General features: G+C 40.3%; 1 protein-coding gene across 5 annotated transcripts in view; it reads left to right on the forward strand.

Annotated features, from left to right (window-relative positions):
• Positions 1–9,468: 9,468 nt before the first annotated feature.
• Positions 9,469–19,643, forward strand: part of CCSER2 (coiled-coil serine rich protein 2) — a 59,483-nt gene continuing 49,308 nt past the window's right edge. For 4 of the 5 annotated variants that reach the window (XM_056494675.1, XM_056494672.1, XM_056494676.1 and 1 more), the window contains exons 1-2: positions 9,469–9,571; positions 10,083–10,267. The gene's annotated coding sequence lies outside the window, so the exon portion shown is untranslated. The remainder of the gene's footprint in view (positions 9,572–10,082; positions 10,268–19,643) is intronic. The other variant, XM_056494673.1, reaches the window with a different exon arrangement.

Below are 19,643 nucleotides of genomic sequence, written 5' to 3' on the forward strand. Positions count from 1 at the left end.
GAGGAAAAGAAGATAATGTTCCATGCAAAGGTGTGTGACACTCAGTGTCACACACAAGCAGCATAATCATGAGTCTTAGCAGAAATGAAACACTCCAAACATCCAATGATGTGTGTCACTGTGTGCACTGGGGAAGCCTTAATTCAGGTCATTCATTCTCACTGTGGTAAGTGAATCATGCAGAAGAACATTCTCCTTTCACCAAGATCCTTCTTCCCCCATAGATGCTGTATTCAAACCAGCAGCTGTCATTATATTAATGATTTCCTTCTCTAAAACATTTGTCCTCACTTTTTCCTGCAATTTAGATTCAGGTTGCCAGGGTACTATCCTGGTCTTGAAAAAGGATGGTAGTGGATTATAAAAATGTAGCATAAAAAAACCCCAGCAGACATATAAAACATGTTTGCAATCAAATAAACAGCTTAGAGTGATATTAAATGGAAAAAAGCCAGACATTCCCTAGAAGTTTATCCACTTATCTGGGCATTCTATGTAGGTTTTTAATTTTCTATGTGCTGATCTACTAATACTTTCAATATGTCCATCACTGCAGTCTGAGTTAGTTCTGTACTTTGACTGCCCTCTCAGTAAGGAGATAACCCCCAGCTTTTTGAATAGGCCTCTCCTTCTGGGAGCACCCCTGGGAATTCTGGAACCTTGGATTTACCATCAACATTTAGGCAAATATCCACAAATACTGCTTCTGTTTACTCACAGCTGTTCCTGTTAAAGGTTTTTTACACTCAGTGTATCAGATTTGATCTTTCTCTGCACCAGGTTGGTACAGGGTAGTTCCATATAGGGTCTTCTTAGGTCAGTCCTAAATGTGTGGATCTGACAGGGAGTAATGATAGATTCTGGTTCTGTCTCTGCCACGAGCTTGCCAGCTTGATCCTGGCATCTTTCTACACCTCACTTTATTTACAATTAAGCAGAAGTAGGCCTAACTCTGTCAAAGCAAATTCTGAGGGTACATTCCTGTTGTAGTACACCAGGAATTCCTTGATTTCAAAAGATCATGAGTGCAAATATTTCCCATGAGACTGAAAGAGAAGCAGCTCTGCTCATGATTTTGCATGTAGCTTTTCATCTGCCAGTATTTTCTGTTTCCCAGTGTAGACTGAAAGCATATTTTTAGCCATTAAAATGCCAGAGCCATGCTATTAAGAATTTGTCCTTGAGCCTTGTGACAACCATGGAAAACATTATTATTTATTGCATACTTTTGTAAAATAGTTCAGTCTCTTTCCAAGCTGCCACTATCTACAGTTAGAAATTATCAACTCTGAGAAAAACACCTTCCACACCTCCTGATTTAAAAGCACAGCAGAACTTTTCTATGTGCCTGCCTAGACAGAGCAGTGATTGATTCTCTGGTGCCAGTATTTCAGGAAGCTGCCAGAATCTCTTGGGATAAATGCCTTCAGAAGTCCATGTATCAGAGGCAGGTATAATAATAAGATTTCTGTTTTGTCTTTCTGAGAATCCAGTTTTTGTGACTGAACTATGTCAGACTTTGAAAACAGTGTCCAGGAAGATTCAATGTTTAGAAAGAACCCTGGACACAGACTGAGGGCTCATCCTGTGGCCCATGCTGAGCTGGGCTCTCCAACCCCACGTGGAGGAACAGCCACTAATGATCCTGCAAATTGTATCTCCAGCTGCCCAGGGTCCATACTTATCAATCATCTAAACATCCACTACCATTCTCCAGATAATTCTCACTAACTTAAAATAATTTCTATATTTTTATATTTCTATATATGTACACACACAGATGTATGTATATACATACCTATACACACATATGTAAGTGAAGGTATATGTAAAAGTTATGTTTTATAGAAATATATTTTTATTTGTATACATGTCCATATATATGCACTGTTTCCCTGAGTAACCAGGGTTAACAAAACAGGAGGGATGGAGTGAACATCAAAGAAGAAAAAAATTTTTATAAAACATTTTGTAAGATAACATCTCATGATTTTCCAAGCTATTATGATTTTGGGCATATAGTGTTACTGCTCTTGATGTTCCTGTGGAGCTCTGAAACACTGTTACTCAGTTAATTACTGCTTGTTCACACATGATTTGAGATAAGGTCAGCTCACTTCTCAGTGCACGTGGTACTGCCACGTGCCCAGAGCAAAAGCAATTGCATCTTTTAATCTGATCTTTGGCTTTCGTTGCCATTTAATACTGCAAATGTAATGGAATTTCAGCTTTCATTTTTTTATCTTCTGATGCTTTGACATGTTCAGACAAGAAAGATTAAGATCAAATATATACATGGAATAAAACTATTTTTAAAGTCCTGACCTGCATTTTGAAACCTTCGTGTGCCACTGGAGCAGTCTGCTTGTATTTTTCCTTAAGTTAATTGAAACTAATTAATTGCATATTAAAAAAATAGCATTATTGAAGTAGTGTTCATGGAAAGAATGTCACTCAGAGTCAATTCCTTTCTGCAGTCTGATTCAGCTGTGATTCAAGACTTGAAAAATATATGAATCCTCTTGAAACCTGTTCATGTTTCATCTGAGCAGGCAGGAAGTATTCCCTGTGCCAGCTTCTGGAAAGCTGGAATCCTGCACAGGGCAGCAGAGGCTCCTCAGTGGGGTGAGAGAGGAGCCAAGCTCGGGGAGGTGCAACATGATCTGCATCTATCAGGCCAGAGGCTGTGACTTTGCCTCTGGAGGATTTGCAGCCTCATCATTTCAGGCTGCTGTGGCTAGAGTCCCTGTGAAGTACAGCAACAGTGCAGTATCTGTTTTTCTTTCCTGTGACCTCTCTTACCTATCAATGAGAAGTAGATAATTAAATTGATCAGAGGACATATATTTTAATCATTAGTGCCTCCTTATAATATGCAAAAACATCTTATGTAATACTTTTCTCATATAATTCCCTAATCGGTGAGTGGGAATTTCCCCTAAGACAGGAAGATGGGATTAATTTATAAGTCTGTCTCAGGAATCTTAAATTGAAAGAGAGCAGGTTTAGATTAGACATAAGGAAGAAGTTTTTTACTGTGAGAGTGGTAAGGCACTGGAACAGGCTGCCCAGAGAATGCTCCAGTCCTGGGAATGTTTTTGGCCAGGCTGGATGGCACTGGAAGCAACCTGGTCTAGTGGAAAGTGTTCCTGCCCATGGCAGGGGGGCTAGAATGAGCTGATCTTTAAGGTCTCTTCCTATCTAAACCATTCTGTGATATCACTCTATCATTCTTATGTAGTGTCTCACTGATTACAGAATATCTGTCAATGGTAAATACAGTATCTAAAGAAACAAAATTATAGCTCATAAAGGTAATTCTGGGCTCTCCTTAAACCTCTGTGGCAAACTAGCAAATGTTGCAGTGAAACAGAGGAAGAGATAATGCAGGTATCTTGTTTAAAGAAAGATTTGAGAGAACATCATATAGTCAAGCTATTGTTAGGGCTGGTAAGATGGCTGTAAGATGCCCTAGAAGACAGGGTGACACTGAGTTAGCCAAGAGCCCAGCTGCTCTCTGTATATTCCATTTAACTGTGTGCTAGTCCCTAGTGCACACTGCTGTGTGCTTTGGTCACCACACCACCCAGGGCTCTTGTCCTTTCTAAATATTTTTTGAACAAGACCCAGAAGGATCATGTTTAGTTCACTTCCAGCTCTGAGTCTCCTCCCTGGATGTATGTTAACAGGAATGCTGTTCTTTGAGTAGCCAAATGAAAACACATAAATATGATGCTCTTGCTCTGTTCTTCTCCTAGAGGCTTTCTTTCCTCTTATGTTTCTTAATGTGTACAGCTCTGTTGGTCCATTATCCACTGTGTTATGTGCTGATTATAAGTAGATTACTACTTATAAAAATCTCAGGATTAAAAACTGTAATGATATCGTAAAATGGAGGACACTGCCTATACAAACACAAAAGCTATAATTTCATCTTCATTAAACATTTTAAGGATTGTAAAATTTAAAATGCTATTAAGTAACTAAATCAGCAAACCCACAAATTATCCACATCAATCAGTTCAGGATTAGCATTAATTTAAAGCAAGCTCCTTTGTAACAGTGTTTACACAAAGATAAGCCATACAACTGCAAATAAATTTTCATCTTTATTACTGATTTCTACTGAGATTTCATTGAATTATAGTTAGCTTTTCTCATTCTTTTAAATTTGAAGGCCATTATTAGAAACATGACTGTTGTCTTTTCTGTTGTGTAACTGAATGACTTCACAGATAAAGAAAGAATCCCAAACACACGAGATCAAGTCCTTTAACAATGCCATAGTAAAAGGCTATATTTTGAGTCCTGAGATTATCAGTCAGCCTTTCAGTTATAAAATGCAACAAAACCATTAATCTGTCCTGATTTAGAAAATTTTTTCATTACAAAAAAGGAAATAATTTCCATAGCTTACATCAAGCTGAAATAAGGAGTTTTATTTATGTTCCAGAATTCTCCAAAATCCCACTGAATAATGAAAACATTAGGCATTTGGATTCCTTTCAGCCTACATGAATACAAATTCAGTTGTAATGAAAAATAATGAAGAAACCGTATCAGACTTAAATGAAATACATTATACACTAATGTGTTTTAACAGTCAGACACTGAGAAGCAGTATCATCTGTAAGAAGAAATGAAAGGCAGCACACTGGATTTTAGAAAAAAGTCATTTTAATGACTGCCTAGAAATGCTTCTCTGTGTTTGTAAAGGTGGTGTGGATGTGTGGATGGCTGGAATGTGGCTGCTGAAGACCTTGCAGAAAACAAATACTATATTTTAGAAGCAGCTTTAACTAGGCTTCTTAAATTGTTTAACTAGTCTTCTTAAATAATTTAGATCAAAGTAGGTCTAAATTATTGAGGCTAATGTAGTGTTTTGAAACATCATGCATAGTAAGCCCTTAGAAGACAGAACACAGCAAGGTGTAAAGATTCCTGAGTGGGTTTTAATGGCAGATTTTACTGAACTGGTCCAGGTACTTCTGCTCCAGCACCACTGAAAAATAAGAGCAGTTTAAGCCTGTGTAAATTCACTGCTTTTCCCAGCATGAACAGACAGTGTAATCCATCCTGAGCATCTCTGAACATCAGCAGGGCTGGCCACAGAATAACACATCACAGAGTTTTAAAGCACATCCTGGACTGATGTTCGAGTATTCTTTCAGCAATGTTCAGAAGAAGAGTTTGACCAAGAAAAACTTTTCTGAGAGAAGGGTAAGAAAGCTCACCAAACTCATAAATACAGCAACACTGTCCTTGCAAGGCAGACATCTGAGACAATTATTTAAATAACAGAGCAGCTGAAACTGCAATGAACAGGTCTTCATTTAAATATTGCCCTATTAACTCAATGTTATTTAGAAAGTGGTAGATAGCACTAAGGCCTGAAAACTTATCAAATCTTAATTACTTAATGTGGATTATTTTTCAAAGCTAAGAAAAGTAAAGGACTTAGTCTTAAATGTGACAAGATAAATGTGTATTTCATTAGAATTAGTTTGAGATCACATCTGTGTTTTCCCTTTTGTAAAAAGGGAAGAAGATATATTGATAGGGAACCATTATAAAGACCTCAGCTTGCACCAAACTGAATTCTTTTATTCTTATACAATTATTTATTGCAGAATGGTACAAAGTTTCATTACTTGTGGACAGTATACATGGTAATAATACATATACACACATATTTACACAACACTCATTTAAGTATTTTATGTGACATTAGCCCATTGCTTTACTTATTATCTCAGCAAACAAGTTCATAAACTTGAAATACCCATTTTAGTACATATCTTTTTAGTAAATATTTTCATTCAAAAATGAAATTACGTGTCTAGTTTAAAAAGTACAAGGAGTTGAAAAGTAAATAGGCAGTTTTGGAGACAGTGACTCCTTAGTGTTAAAGAAAACATGGAAAATATAAGGGATGTATTCCTTAATGAAAAATAAAATTATTTGTAGAATCACAGATTATGAAGACAGCTGAAAATTCATTTTTTATGCCTGTTGATAAATACATTTTACAGAATCATGAGACATTTTTAAATTAAGGATTTTAACCCCTAACCATCCAACTGCTGCACTGTCATATTCAATCAAAAGTCCACCTAGTCCCCAAGAAGCATGTGGTCTCTAATTTTAACATCTGTTTTCCTGATGTCAGCAGGTTAGTGAGAATCCATGCTGCAGGATTTTGCAAAAGTAAAATGCCCACAATGAATACATTATTACTTATATGTGGGGGCAAAAAAACCACTGTCACCTGAGTGCTTAACCCTTTAGACCTTGAAAGAATGCAAACCAAGAAAATATAGCTCATCAATCAGACAGCATCAAATCTGAGTACAAGCAGAATGTGTGTGAATGCAGTAACAGAAAGTGGACACACAAAGTAAAAGTGAAATTATTATGAATAGATTTGTTTGCAGCAGTCACAGCATATGAGCCATGGAGCAAAGATTTTTTTTATGGACATCATGGCAAAGATGATTTTTATGAAGTGATGCAGGAAGCTTTCCTTGCTTTGAGGATAATTTTGACTCAAGCATGCTCACTCAGTGTCATTGTAATGCAGAGAATTAGAATAGAATATCTAGCTCAGATTTTCTAGAGTGTAGGCTCTGCTACATGGTCAAATTTGAGAAATCCTTCTTTCCTTTTCCTCTAGAGTGGAGTCCCTGGCCTGTGAACTCTTAGGGCTGGGAGAATATTTGTGTGAATGTCATTAACTGCACATCCAGCTCTTCTTGGGTGGTTGGTGCCACCCCCAGCTGTGTCTCTGGTTTTGGAGGCAGCACACTGCCAGGTCAGTGAGCAAAGGGGATAATAACAAGCTTTTAGTCCATCTCCCAGTGTAATATAATGTCCATTTAAATCAATTTAATAGAAAATCAATTCAAGGTGAAGACCTCAAGCTGAAAACATCTGATAATAAACTGGGAGGAAAAGATACTGCAGTTGATCATAGCTAGCCCTCAGTCTGCAGTCTGTCTGTAGGAGGGTTAACACCATTTTTGAGGCAAGCAGTCAGAACCTGGAGTTTTGTATGTAACACTTCCTTTTTCAAAAACTCTGAATTCTGCTTCAAGACTGGGTCTTGATCTTCAGGCTATATAAACATGTGAAAATCTGTTAAATGCCTAAACAGATAGTGGAGGTTCTCAAATCTGTTCAAAAATATCTCTAGGTTGCTTTCTGCTTCTACATATGTAGTTTTCTTTCAGAGCTCTGTTTTGTAATTATTTCCAGATTATAAAAAGCATGAGCTGGAGTTGAAAAATGTGGTTGTACCACCACTTCCAGGTCAGCACACACAGTGTATGTGCCTCCTTTGTGCTGGCTACAAGCACTCCTGGTGCTCTGATCTCTTTGATCTCACCCCCTGTGCCTCAGAGATGCATCAGGTGAGCTCCACAATCGCTCTGGGAGAGAGGACTTCAAGCACTGCCCTTGAAGAAACACCTGCCAGCACCACTGCAGAAAGGTAGTGGGAAACATAACTCTCCCAGTGAGTCTCTAATATAATTTCTTTAATTTTTCTGAAGGAAATTAAGAAGAAAGTTATTAGGAAGAAATTTCAGTGGGAATGGAGAAGCTGTTTTGGTGAACAAAGTAGGGAAAATCAAATCTATGCTAATGCAGTTGATGCTCAGAAGCTGAGAATGACTGGCAAGAAAGGATGATTGTGTGGTTAAAGCACTGATGCCTGACTGAGGAAATCTGAGTTCATTTCCTGGCTTTGCTATCTATTCAGCTTTGAGCAAGAGATTTAATCTCTCTGCTTGCCTTTTTTTTTTTTTCCCCTTCCTGCACCACAGGAGAGTCATATACTTGAGATTGTTCTAAGAATAAATGCATTAATGTGGCCAATACATTTAAATTTAAGCAAAAAAAACCCAAAAAAACCAACCCAACCAAAAAAACCCTCAAAGAAAAACAAATATATAAAAGCTTCAATTCTCATTCTTTCTTTTTTTAAAAAGGCCTTTCTGCTGCCTATGGGGCAAATGCACCCATCTTCATGCCCTGTGTGTACAAAGATGAGGAGGCACTTGCAGTGCCTGGGCTGACATCTGGGCACACCCAGCTGTAGCCAAGAGGTGAGCACGGCTTATCAGTTACAGGGTGTAGGTTTTATTCCGACACAAACATAGCCCGAGGCGACTGCACAGCTTCCTCCCTCTGGCAGGCCTGGCGAAGAAGGCAGGCAAGAGCTTAGAAAAATTGGATAGTGAAACTTTTGAGATAAAAGAAACTTGGAAGACCTGATGTTGAAGCACAGCAACATGAGATGGTGAAATGCTGTGACAACACAAAGACAAAGGCCCCAAACCAGGAGAGACACAGAAACACAAGCCCCAGGGCAGAGCGCTGAGGTGTAAATAATGACTCAGTGATCCACCTCACTGGCAAGGAACTTCCCAAACCTTCTGTCAGTGCCTTCTAATTCCTAGCACAGGCAGAAAATAATCTCAATTAATTCTGTGAGCACCTGCATGGAGAATCCCCTGGTTGACTGCGAGCGTCCTGCAGGATTTCTGCATAGCTGGGTCAGCACCTGTCTCCTTGCAGCGTGCTCTGCTGTAGGGTGCAGCAGGACCAAGGCAGGGATCACCCCGGTCCCTGTGCTGGGCACTGCCGGAGCCTTCAGCTCTGGGCTCCCACTTTGCAAAGGACATTGATGGGCTGCAGTGTGTCCAGAGGGGCCAGAAGGTGAAAGGTTTAGAAAACACGTCTTGTGAGGAGCAGCTGAGGGAGCTGGGGCTGTTCAGTCCTGAGGCGGCCGGGGGTGTGGGACATGATCGCTCTGTAACTCGCTGAAAGCAGGAGGTACCAAGGTAGGGCCGGTCTCTTCTGCCGTGTCTGCGGAGAGAGGACAGGAGGAAACGGCCTTAAACAGGAGAGATTCAGATGAGATACTAGAGGACAATTTTTGCACTGTTTGTGTAGGTTGCACAGAGGGGTGGTACGGCCACCGTGGGAGGTGTTCGTCATTGGAGCTGGCGCCGGGTGGTGGCTCAGGGGCTACAGCGGCAGGGCTGGGTGGGGGCTGCACGGGGGATCTCAAAGGTCTCTTCCACCCCTGACGATGCTATGATCCAATCCTTCCACGCCGCGGGGCCGGACACCCGCAATGCTTTTAACAACTCCCCTTTGCCCTTGGCTCTGCCCGACGATTGCTGGCGCAGGCTGGACGCAGCCGACCCGCGGGCCTTGCCCAACCGCTGGCAGCGTCACACGGCCGAGCTGCGGCGGTGGCTCCCGGGGCACGGCGGAGGGGGCGGTGGCGGGGCAGGGGAGATGGCAGGGGAGATAGATGGGGAGATGGGTGCAATGAGGAAGATGCACAAGATGGGGACACGCAGCAATGTGTCCGGCCGGCCGCCGCCACGGGCGGGGCGGGGCGGGGCGGGCGGGCGCGCTGACGTCAGGGCGGGCGCGGGGCGCGGCGCGGCTGCGTGTTCCCGCCCTCCGCCCCTCGCTGCGCGGGCCGGGCGGGCCGGCGGGAGCCGAGGGCGCGGAGCGGCCCTGCCCCGGGAGGCGACAGCGGCCGCGCCGGCCGGCGGTGAGTGCGGGGCGGCCGGGCCGCGACCCCGCCCCTCCTCGGGGGCTCTGTGCCGCGGGGAGCCGCCGCTGCCCCGCTGCGCCGGGCGGGGGTCGGCGCTCGGCCGGGGATGCTGCGGCGGCGGCGGAGGCCGGGGCGGGCGGGCGGCCCTCGGCGCGTCCCCTCGGCCGGTGGATGCCGCGGGCTCGGGCAGCTCTGCCGCCGTGCCGGTCGTTCGGGGCTCGGGCAGACGCACCTGCGGCTGCCTGGGAGCAGCTGCTGCGAGCCCCGGTCCGAGAGGGCTGGCAGCGGGAGGTCTCCTGTCTCAGGGGTTTTAATCTCCGAAAAGGGAGGAAGCAAAAGCACCCAGTGTGTGCTCAAAGACCACAGTTTAAAAAAAAAAAAAAAAAAAAATTGTAACGGTGGCATTTCTACTTTAGCAGCGATCTGCTGACATTTTTACCAAGGGGATGTTCTGTGCGTTGTGGTGATTTCACTTTAATGACACTGAGACTTTGCTTTCGTCACCCAGAGCCTGCTGTTCACTTCGCGGTCTGTCAAATGTACTTTGGCACACAATGAAACGTAGGCACCCTCAGCCTTTAACTTTGAGCTGGAGGAGGTCGAGCTGTTTATCTCCAGTTTAAGAAAGCAAAACTGCATGGGAACTTTATCCTGTAGCAGAGCGTTAGTGTCCAGGCCAGACGTCAAATTAAGGTAAGGATTGGCAATCTGGTACTTGGTCTGGTATGTTGTGTAAAGATGTAAAGCACTTCTCAGGGGAATTGGTGCATCTTGCAGGGTTAGAACTTCATGTCTATAGCACGTTTATTCTTGGTGTCTGTGGGCTTTGAGCCTTGATTTGGTGCAGAATAGAATTTTTTGTTACGAAGGTGTTAAAAGTGAAATGAAGTTGAGTCTAAGTTTTCATTTTGTTACATTTTTGTAATTGAGAGCCGCTTCACATATTTGCTGAGATTTTACTAAATTTGTTTCTTCAGGAGAAATATACAAAACTTTTGGGTTAGACCGAGACAGTAAATATTTACATAATTTGCTGATATTGAATGAAATTGGCAAGATTTTTTTCTCGTGTATGTAATAATCGCATATCTCTAAATTCTATGGGCCCATTTTGAATTACAGGCCTCCAAGCTGAAGAGGTGATGGTCTAACAAATGGGACATGAGTAACAACCAGCTGCCTAAATGTCAACCAAGGATCTATGTCAATATACAACTTAGAGTAGAAAAGTTGTTTTTGAAGTTGAGGTTTAATTTCTGCTCATGGATGTATTTTTCATTAAAAAAATATCAATGTTTGGGTTCCAAAAACTGCCCAGTATTGTCTTTTAACTGTAAAGCTGTTGAAACTGTAGAAATAGCCTCAATTAACATAATGATCTCATTTAATGTATTGTTATACTAATGAGTAATCCTGTTTAATGGAACTGTTCGTGTAAAAGCTCATTGGAGTAAAATCCATTACTTTTGGACCTGATCATCCTTTAAAAGGGATTGGTTATTTGGAATAAACCAGTTAGTAGGAAATGTTGGCATGGGCTCTTTAGAAAAAAAAGCTATCATGCCATCAATCTTGAGATGAACATTGTTTGCCTGGAATCTTTAGAAAGTGTGGATCTTTCAAAATGGAGAAGAGATAAAGGAATATAAGATTACAGAAAGTAATATGATAAAATAAATTAACAGTGGTTGTGGGGTTCTCTTTTAGCCACTATTCACTGTAAACAGCAGCACCATCTTCTTAATTAGAAGCTTTCAGGCAGAGTTAAGTCCCATGCCAACAGGGATGCTAAGGAGATCAAAATACTAATGGTGCTTTTGATAATTAGGTTGAAAATCCTGTATTGTGTTTCAATTGGAACAATAAAAACAGATTATGTAAATCTCTGGATACCTGCAGCGTGTACGTTACAGTAAAATCCCAACAGCATTAAATAGTTATCCCAAAGTTGGAGTTGGGCTAGTCAGGAAAGGTCTTTGCATTTCTTTGTAGCTCTTGGACACATACCCCAGCTCACTCTGAAACTCCTACCAAGTAGGTGCAATTTGGAAGATATTTTGAGAATGTTGTTTCCTCCTCAATCAAAAGTAGCTGGATTTGCAGAGATCTGGACTTTGCTCAGTAGTCATTGTTTGTTCTAAAAGGAGGATTCAGCTGCAGCAGTTCTGCTGACAGTATTCTACAGGAATTGAAGAAGGTCTCCTCAGGGTGGGGGTTTTTGCTTATCCCTAGTCACATGGGGAACTGGTGTCACAAGTTCTTGCTAAAATGCCTGTTTCACTGCGGATTGTTGGGTTTTTCATGAGCACTTAGTCTGTGCTGAGTTGAAGTCCTGCTCTGCAGAGTGCATCTTAATGGCCTTTATTGAAGAAGTGCTGGCAGTGTCCTCACTACAAGAAGGCTTGGCTTCTTAGCCAGAGGAAATGGGTGATGAGGATTTACTTTGATGAGGTGGCTGAACAATTTATGGATCAGGAATAATCTTTAAATTGCAAATAATTTCTGCAGTTATTCTCTGAAGCCTAAGAAATTCTGTGCTTTTAGGCTAATCAGCCCAGATGGCTTGTGACACACAGCACAAGGGAAGCATCCTGGGAGAACTGAATGTCTCAGCTTCTCTTGACTCAATGATTATAAGTACTTTAAGCTGGAGATTCAAAAATGTCTTTTAAATAGAGGCAGAGTTTATTGCTGCAATGTGGATTTGGATGATAATTTGATTCATACTTATTTTGTAAGTTGTTTTAAAGATTGGCTTTACTTAAATGGCATTTTTTTCTGATCTTATATGTTAAAATTATTCCATAGCCGTGTTTATATTTTTGATGAGTTGAGAGATGCTGTGGCTTTTGAGTAACCTTCATCTCAGTAAGGCAAACTTGCATAGGTAGAAACTTGGCAGGGCCCACGCTGCTGCTGTCAGTAGCAGAAGACTTGAGGGGAGGAGCACAATATGACAACCTGCATAGTCTTCTCCATCAGTAAATAGAGTTAAAAACAGAAAAGCAATCTGTGTAAATCTTTTAGTCATGAAAGCTTTCTGAAATGGTCATTTGGATAAGTCTAGCTTTACTATGACTACATTGAAATTCTGATTAAGCAGTACAAACAATATATATCACTCTCTTGTAAATGTGAATAAAATACTACATAGATGACTAACTCTAAAACTGATCCTGTGACAAACTGTGACTTATAACTGAAGTTACATCTCCGTTTCTCTTTTTTCTTTTTTTTCTTTTTTTCCTTGCCTTCAGTTGCAAACTTCTGAGGACATAACAAATATCTCTGTCTTCCACATTGTGGGAAACTGACCTTGAGAAGTACATTCCAGTATAGCTGTTGGTGTATTGGAAAGCTGGTAGGAAAACACAAAACACACATTAAAATACTGGAGGCTGCCAGTCTGTTGTCAAAAACATGTTGGTATTTGCTATGCTGTGGCAAACTTGCAAAGTTGTTTGGTACTCAAACATTTTCAAGGAGTCTGGTTTTGAGACTGGGAACTGATTGAAATCAGTGGAATTGTAGACAGAAGCTGTATTGAGTCCAGAAATGAAACTCAATAGCAAGAAAGTAATACTTTGAAGATGTGGTTTACAAATAAGCAAGTTTCAACTGAAAGCTGTAATACACCCGTGTGTGGCTGCAGTATTTTTGATCAAGAGTGGATGTTAAAGAGAAGTCAAACTTCAAATAATACAGTAGCTTCATGAAAGCACATAGATGTGAAACAAACTGGTGTGTTTGGTAGCAAAGAGAGCAGGTATCAGTAGCCTCTTCTGACAATGTAGGGAGTTTAGGAGTAGTTTTAGTCGTTTTCCTTGGGAATCTGTGCTTGAAAGATTTGTTACTGGGGTTCTGGAACTCCTTGCTTAAGGCAGTTAAGAATGCAAAAAGTTTGGGGGCTCGTGGACAGGTTACACAAAATGGCAGACAAGAGATCTGTGGAGAGTTCCTAAAGAGACTGCATCAAATTTAAGCAATTCTATGAATTGAGAAAGTTGAAAGTTGAGGAAGTCACATTCTGTGTTTGCCCTGATCATCCCTTCCCTAGTATATTTTTATTTTAAGGCAACCACAGCAGTTAATGGGATTTTATATTCCTCATTTCTAAAATTAAATTGACTGGTGGAGCTATACTCAACTGGGCATTGAAGTGCCATGATCTACACACAGTGAAATACCATTATTTATATAATATTTCCAGCTTATCCAGGATTCACTGTTTGTCTTTCATGATAGCAGTGTTAAGGATTTTCTTTTTCAGTCCTTTTTCTAGTATTTTTAATATTTTTAATCCAGCAGTGGCTGACTTAACAATATGATGTTTTTTTGATATGTAGCAATGTGCTGACATGTTCTTGTGTCAGGATCACAATCTTCTATGAAAAACTCAACTATGCTGAAATAGCTTTGGCAATATGCAGAAAAGAAAATCTCAGAACTAATTTTTTCTATCTTCTTTCTGCTGCTTCTTGTCTAATCTTGCTTAATGATCACATGTGAACCTCTTCAGGCTTATTGAAGATATCCCAGTACCAGTGAGTCTATGAATTACATGCAGTCTCTTCCAATTGTCTCTGCTTGCCATTCAGCTTAACCTATAGCTGTAATTCTTACTTGGGCAGCAGGAGAAAGAAAGAAAGAATGAATGTATGTGGCTGGAGGGGGGGAAAAAAGCAACTTACATGTTGGTTGAAAGCACAGCCTCGTTGAAGATTTAAACCCATGGCAATTCTTAAGATACCCACATAGATAAAGTGTTCAGCAGCAGTTCAAACAGGAAGTATTGTTTCTGTTCTTAGTCATTATTTAATTATTAAAAAATATATCTTGAAAAATATGTTAGTACCAGTGTGAGAGGCTTCTAGCTCGAGACAGCTCAGTGTTTTTACATGCATCAGTTGAGTAAACAAACCAGAGGAGTAGAATAGACAACATGACAATCTAAAAAGGGATATTTCCAGTTATAATTAGTTCTATACCAAGTTTCACTTGGCTTTCAGCCTGCCTGTTCTTATCAGCAAGAAAATCCTGCTCCAGCTAACATGTATTACTAAATAAGAAGTAGACAACATTAACTGGTAATCGTCTCTTTTTGTTGGTTACTGAGTCAATGGTAAAATAAATCTTTCCTAGAAGAGTTAGAGATGGGAATAGTGTGTTTGAATCACTTGGTGACAGTGGATTTTCCTCAGACAAGTGGATCCACATGGCTGAGGAAAAAAGGGTTATTCCTCTGTTTTTAAGTGAAATGCTTGCTGGAGAACAGCAGTTACTTCCTACTGGTTTGCATGAGGACATTGCTTTTGAGACAGATGCAATCTTTCTGGATTTGTTCTTACAAGACAGATTAAATTACCCATGTGAAATGCTGTTGCTGAAGGACTAATACCATCAGCAGAAGCAGGGGCCTGTTTCTGCTGTCAGTTGCTTTGATGCTGACATAATCACAAAATGTTTTAAGGAGAGATCAGGATTTGACATTTCACTGGTAGAAAGCTTTAATTGTAGACTGCAGCTGATGTTTGGGATTTTTTAGTCAATCCTTGCCACAGCATAAAATTGCCTTTATGATGTAAACAGTGATGCCACCTTTAAAACTCTGCTGAAAGGCAGGGGTCTGATTACCTGCTACCTTATTCATCATGTAAAAATGCCAAAAATTTACCTGTTTGAGAAACCTTGGAAAAAAGACTCTGGTGGGAAAGAGGAGATAGATTTCCAAAATCTATGTACTTACACACAAGCATATACACAATTATGACTTATCTTCCAGGACCAAAATCTTGCTAAATGCAAGGAAGTATTAAGACAGAATAGGAACCTAGATATAATTGGGCTTCATAGTCACAGTATGTTTGTTTGGGGTTGTTTTTGGACGGGCTTGTGAGGTGGTACTGGTGAATGTTTAACAGGTTTTGGCTTCCTTGTATCTGTGTGACTTTGTCTTTAGGTTGCAGAGCATTGGATCTGTGAGGCAAGCAGGCAGTGTCTGTCTTTTCTTACTTTAGTTTTTCCCCTTTCTGTTTGGGATCTCTTCAAATTTGGTAACAATTTGAAGTATTATCAAAGAGAGAAACAAGTGAAGGCTCTGTTTCTCCAACAAAGAAGTTGAAATTATCTCCATCTTTTGCTATTTAAGAGCTGTTAAGCTACCCTAGTGAAGAAAATTGACTTGCTCACTGGGGTTGAATCTCTTGGATTGGTTCAGTTCACAGGAGGCTGTTCCTTACATAACATAACATAACAAGTGAAGTAATCCACATAATTTAATTCCTTCTAGCAGGGCTGTTTCTGCTCTGGAGCCAGATGTGTTGGTCATGATTATGTTAATTGTTTCTCATACATAGCAATATATCCCTCCCACCTCTTGCAGTGTTCCTGGAGTCAGCACACCTCATGCAGTGCTTTTATCATCTGGGCCTTGTGTTCTTTGAATGCCAGTGAAAGCCACTGTTCTCTGGGTCTTGTGTTTTGGAGTTGGTCATGCAAGGGCTGTCTGGTGTTTGTATCTGTAGGTACAGGCTTGACATTGCTTGTCCAGGTTTAGCAAGATCTGCTGAAGAAAGGAATTGATGACCTCCTCCAAGAGGATGCATCAGATGAATAGCAGGTTTAGAGAGGAGTCATGAATCCCCAATGCTTTATTTCAATTTCTAGCTGACCTCTGTCCCTGGCAGCAGTTGGGCTGTCAGCACTAATGCAGGAAAGAGTAACTGGCATTGCACTTCATGTCTCATTTATGAACAAACCATTATAACCTGCATTAACACTTAAGAGGAATTTGAAATGTCAAGTCTTTCTTCTTTTTCACAGGCCCTGATACTCTCTTTTACTGAGAGTAATTTATCTGTACCCTCAGTTGTCCACTTTCATCTTCTTTTCTTTGTGCTGAAGCTTCTCCTTGCTGCAGCTGGGTAAACATCTGGACCTTGACTGCCTTCCACCTTGTTAGTTGTGTAAGAATATGAAAAAATCAGTGAAACTTGACTTGTTTGAGAAACAGGTTTTTAGCAAAATTTTCTCTTATAGTTAAAATTTGCATGACTTTTTTCAATAAAATCTAAAGGGGTTTATGATAACTCATACTCTGTTTCGTTTCAATGTTTTGGTTGGTGTAAAAATTTTGAGTTTAAAATGCATCGTTTCTGTTTTACTAATACAAAAAGCACAAGTGGGCAACAATTACAAAGTATCCTTGTCTGGGCAGATAACACTTAGCCCTTTTTTGCTTCCTTGAGGTGGGTGCCTGATGCTTTGTGTAAACAGCATTAATGTCAGGGTGAATTGTCAGTGTGGCCCTGAGGGATGCAGAGGGAGTTTTTGATTCTGAAAGCATTGTGGCAGCTTTCTTCTACAAAATAGAGCTGCATTTCCCTATTTCTTTTTCTCCAGTAAGTGCTTATGTCCTTTTGCCTTATCAAACATTAAGAATTCTGATGAATAGGAAGAATGCTTTTAGAGATGGCAAGGGATGTCACATTTTCTGCTGTATTGACTAAAGATATTTCTCAGTGTTAGAAATACTGAAACTCCAGTTTCTTTATGATGCATTTCTTGCTTCCTTCTCCCTTTATTCATTATCCTGTTCTGCTCATGTTCTTTGACCTGGTGTGTTTTGAAAGTAAATTGAGCACAAGAGCAGTTTGGATAACTGTTTTTTTGGTGTTTGGATCAACCCATCAATGTGGATAGAACCTCATTATTGTGAGGGAGGAAAAACAGAAAAGGATGTATATCTAAGATGTCTTGAGATCTGAAAACAGAATCTCACAACTTGGGACACAGAAAAGCAAGGTGATTTCAGAGAAATAGAGCAATAAACCCTCACCATCTTGGAATTTAATTTCTTGCTATATTTCATGACTATGATACCTTCAGAAGACAGAATGTCAGGGAGGCTGGTGTTAGCCACTGCAGTTTGGACATAGGAAAGGCAGAGTGGCTAAAATTCATGGCTGCCTTTGCAAAACTTTGGGAATTGATTCAAGAACAGGTGTTTTGGAAAAATGGAAGATAGGAGAAGGAAGGCAGGCTTGGAGGATTTTACTGCAGAGCTGATAAATCTTACTGGATCTTGGAATGAAGGTGGAACTTTTGACTGAACTGAAAGGACTCTATACAGAATAAACAACACTAAGAGTTGTAAACTCAAAGTTCGATATTGAAGCCATCAGAATTTCTGATTGCATTCTGATTAATTTTAATTCATACAGCATGCACAATTTGCTCAGGATTCATGATCTTGAATTCCCCAGGGCTTGCCATACTCAGAGCAGGTGTTTGCCTGCTGGACCTCTTGCCAGTTTCTTCCATTCTGTTAAGCTTCTGTGGTCCTCTTAAAGATAAAAACTGACTTGCATTCATGCTGCCCATCTTGCAATGTTCTTAAGTGAGTGCTAGGAAGCCTTTTGCTGCTTCTGTTGCAGAGACCTCCCACATTTTTCCCTGATGACAGTCAATACCTTCCTGCATTGCTAGAAATAAGATATTTTCACGTAACTGATCTAATACATTTTTAATAACCCAGAGGTGTGAGAGGTGGTTTTATAAGCTGTGCAGAATTGGAAGACACGTGCACTTAAATTTCTGTGAATGAAGCACAGATGTGAAACTGCTGGCATGGCAGATCTGCAGAGGGGAATTGCTCTGGCCTGTCACAGTCTGTCAGATGTGTTTCATCCCTCAGCTGGATGAATAGGAGGGGAATTCTGTCCCATTCGGGAATCTGGAACTGGAAAATGCTGTTATCTTCCTGGTGGCAGGGATCAGAGGGATTGCAGCATTTTAAGGTGCTTAAGCTTTCAAATGTATGAATCTTGAAGCTGTCTTCTTCTGTAGGGCAGAGTCTCAGATGGAAAGCTGGACTTTGCTGAGAAGCTAATGTATAGGAAACTGCCTTCCTGATGGTGCTGAAGCAAGCTGTGAATGAAATTAGAGTGAATGTTGTGCTTGCCAGTTGAAACTAACAGTGCAGGATTTTATTGAGGTGTAAATAATCCTGTAGAGGAAGTACCAAGGAGGGTTAGAATGAATATCCTTTTGCTTATCACCAGGATCTTGAATATCCTTGAAGGTAAGGATGTAACAGCTTTTCAGTTAATTCAGATTATACTTCAGAGGGGGTCTGTGGATTTTAACTCCTTTTCCCTGGATCATTATGTAAAGCTAGGCTCTTTATAATTAGCTTAATTCCTGATTAGGCTTGTGTGCACTAGATAATGTATTTCCCAAGGCAAAGAATATAAAACTTGTTAGCCCAAATGTCAGTTTTTAAAAAATCCATGGATTGCTTATATCTAAAAATACTTTGAATTTCTTTATAGTACACCAAGCTACAATTTAAATTGTATTGAACTTGATACAGATACAGATACTGTGATACAAAAATCATACTCTTAACTGGTAGGTACAGTGCTGCTTGTTAGGGGATTTTCATTGTTAGGCTAGTGCAATCTTTCCTAGTAAACATATGTAAAAATTAAGGAAGTTTTAGAGAACTTAATAAGAAAATGCCCCATTTTCTGGGAAACAGCTGCCAGACATGATGCTGTTAAGTTTTAGTGGTTTTTTTGGTGATGATGTGTTTCAGTGAAACAAATGAAACCTGGACTTGAGAAGGTGGCACAGTAGTTACAGTTAGGTAGCTAATAAAATACAGGGAAGTCTTGTTTGTCATTTAATTTAATTATCTTAAGCGTTCTAGGCTATCAGTATGGTTTTCTTGAAGATAATGTGTTGTCTTTGCCTAATCAAGGATAAATGAGCAAGAACCCTTCCTAGAGAACTGAAAGGTCTCCTTTTCAAGTTTAATTTGCAGCACTTGGTGGAGGATTAAAGTAATTTAATTAAATAGCCTCATTTAAATTTTGCAGTCACCTTAGAGATGGTAGACAGATGTGAAAAGGGAATTATCCATAAAGCATGCAAGTTAAATTAGCAGCTTTCTAATTTAACTTTTTCAATTTGGAAGATTCCTTCACAAGACTTGCCTTTTCTTTGGAGTTAGGTTATCTTCTAAGGGATCTGCAGTGTGATGCTTGCTGGGAATGAATTCATCAGC

This window comes from Oenanthe melanoleuca, chromosome 6 (genome assembly GCF_029582105.1).
Source record: "Oenanthe melanoleuca isolate GR-GAL-2019-014 chromosome 6, OMel1.0, whole genome shotgun sequence".
NCBI classification, from domain to species: Eukaryota; Metazoa; Chordata; class Aves; order Passeriformes; family Muscicapidae; genus Oenanthe; species Oenanthe melanoleuca.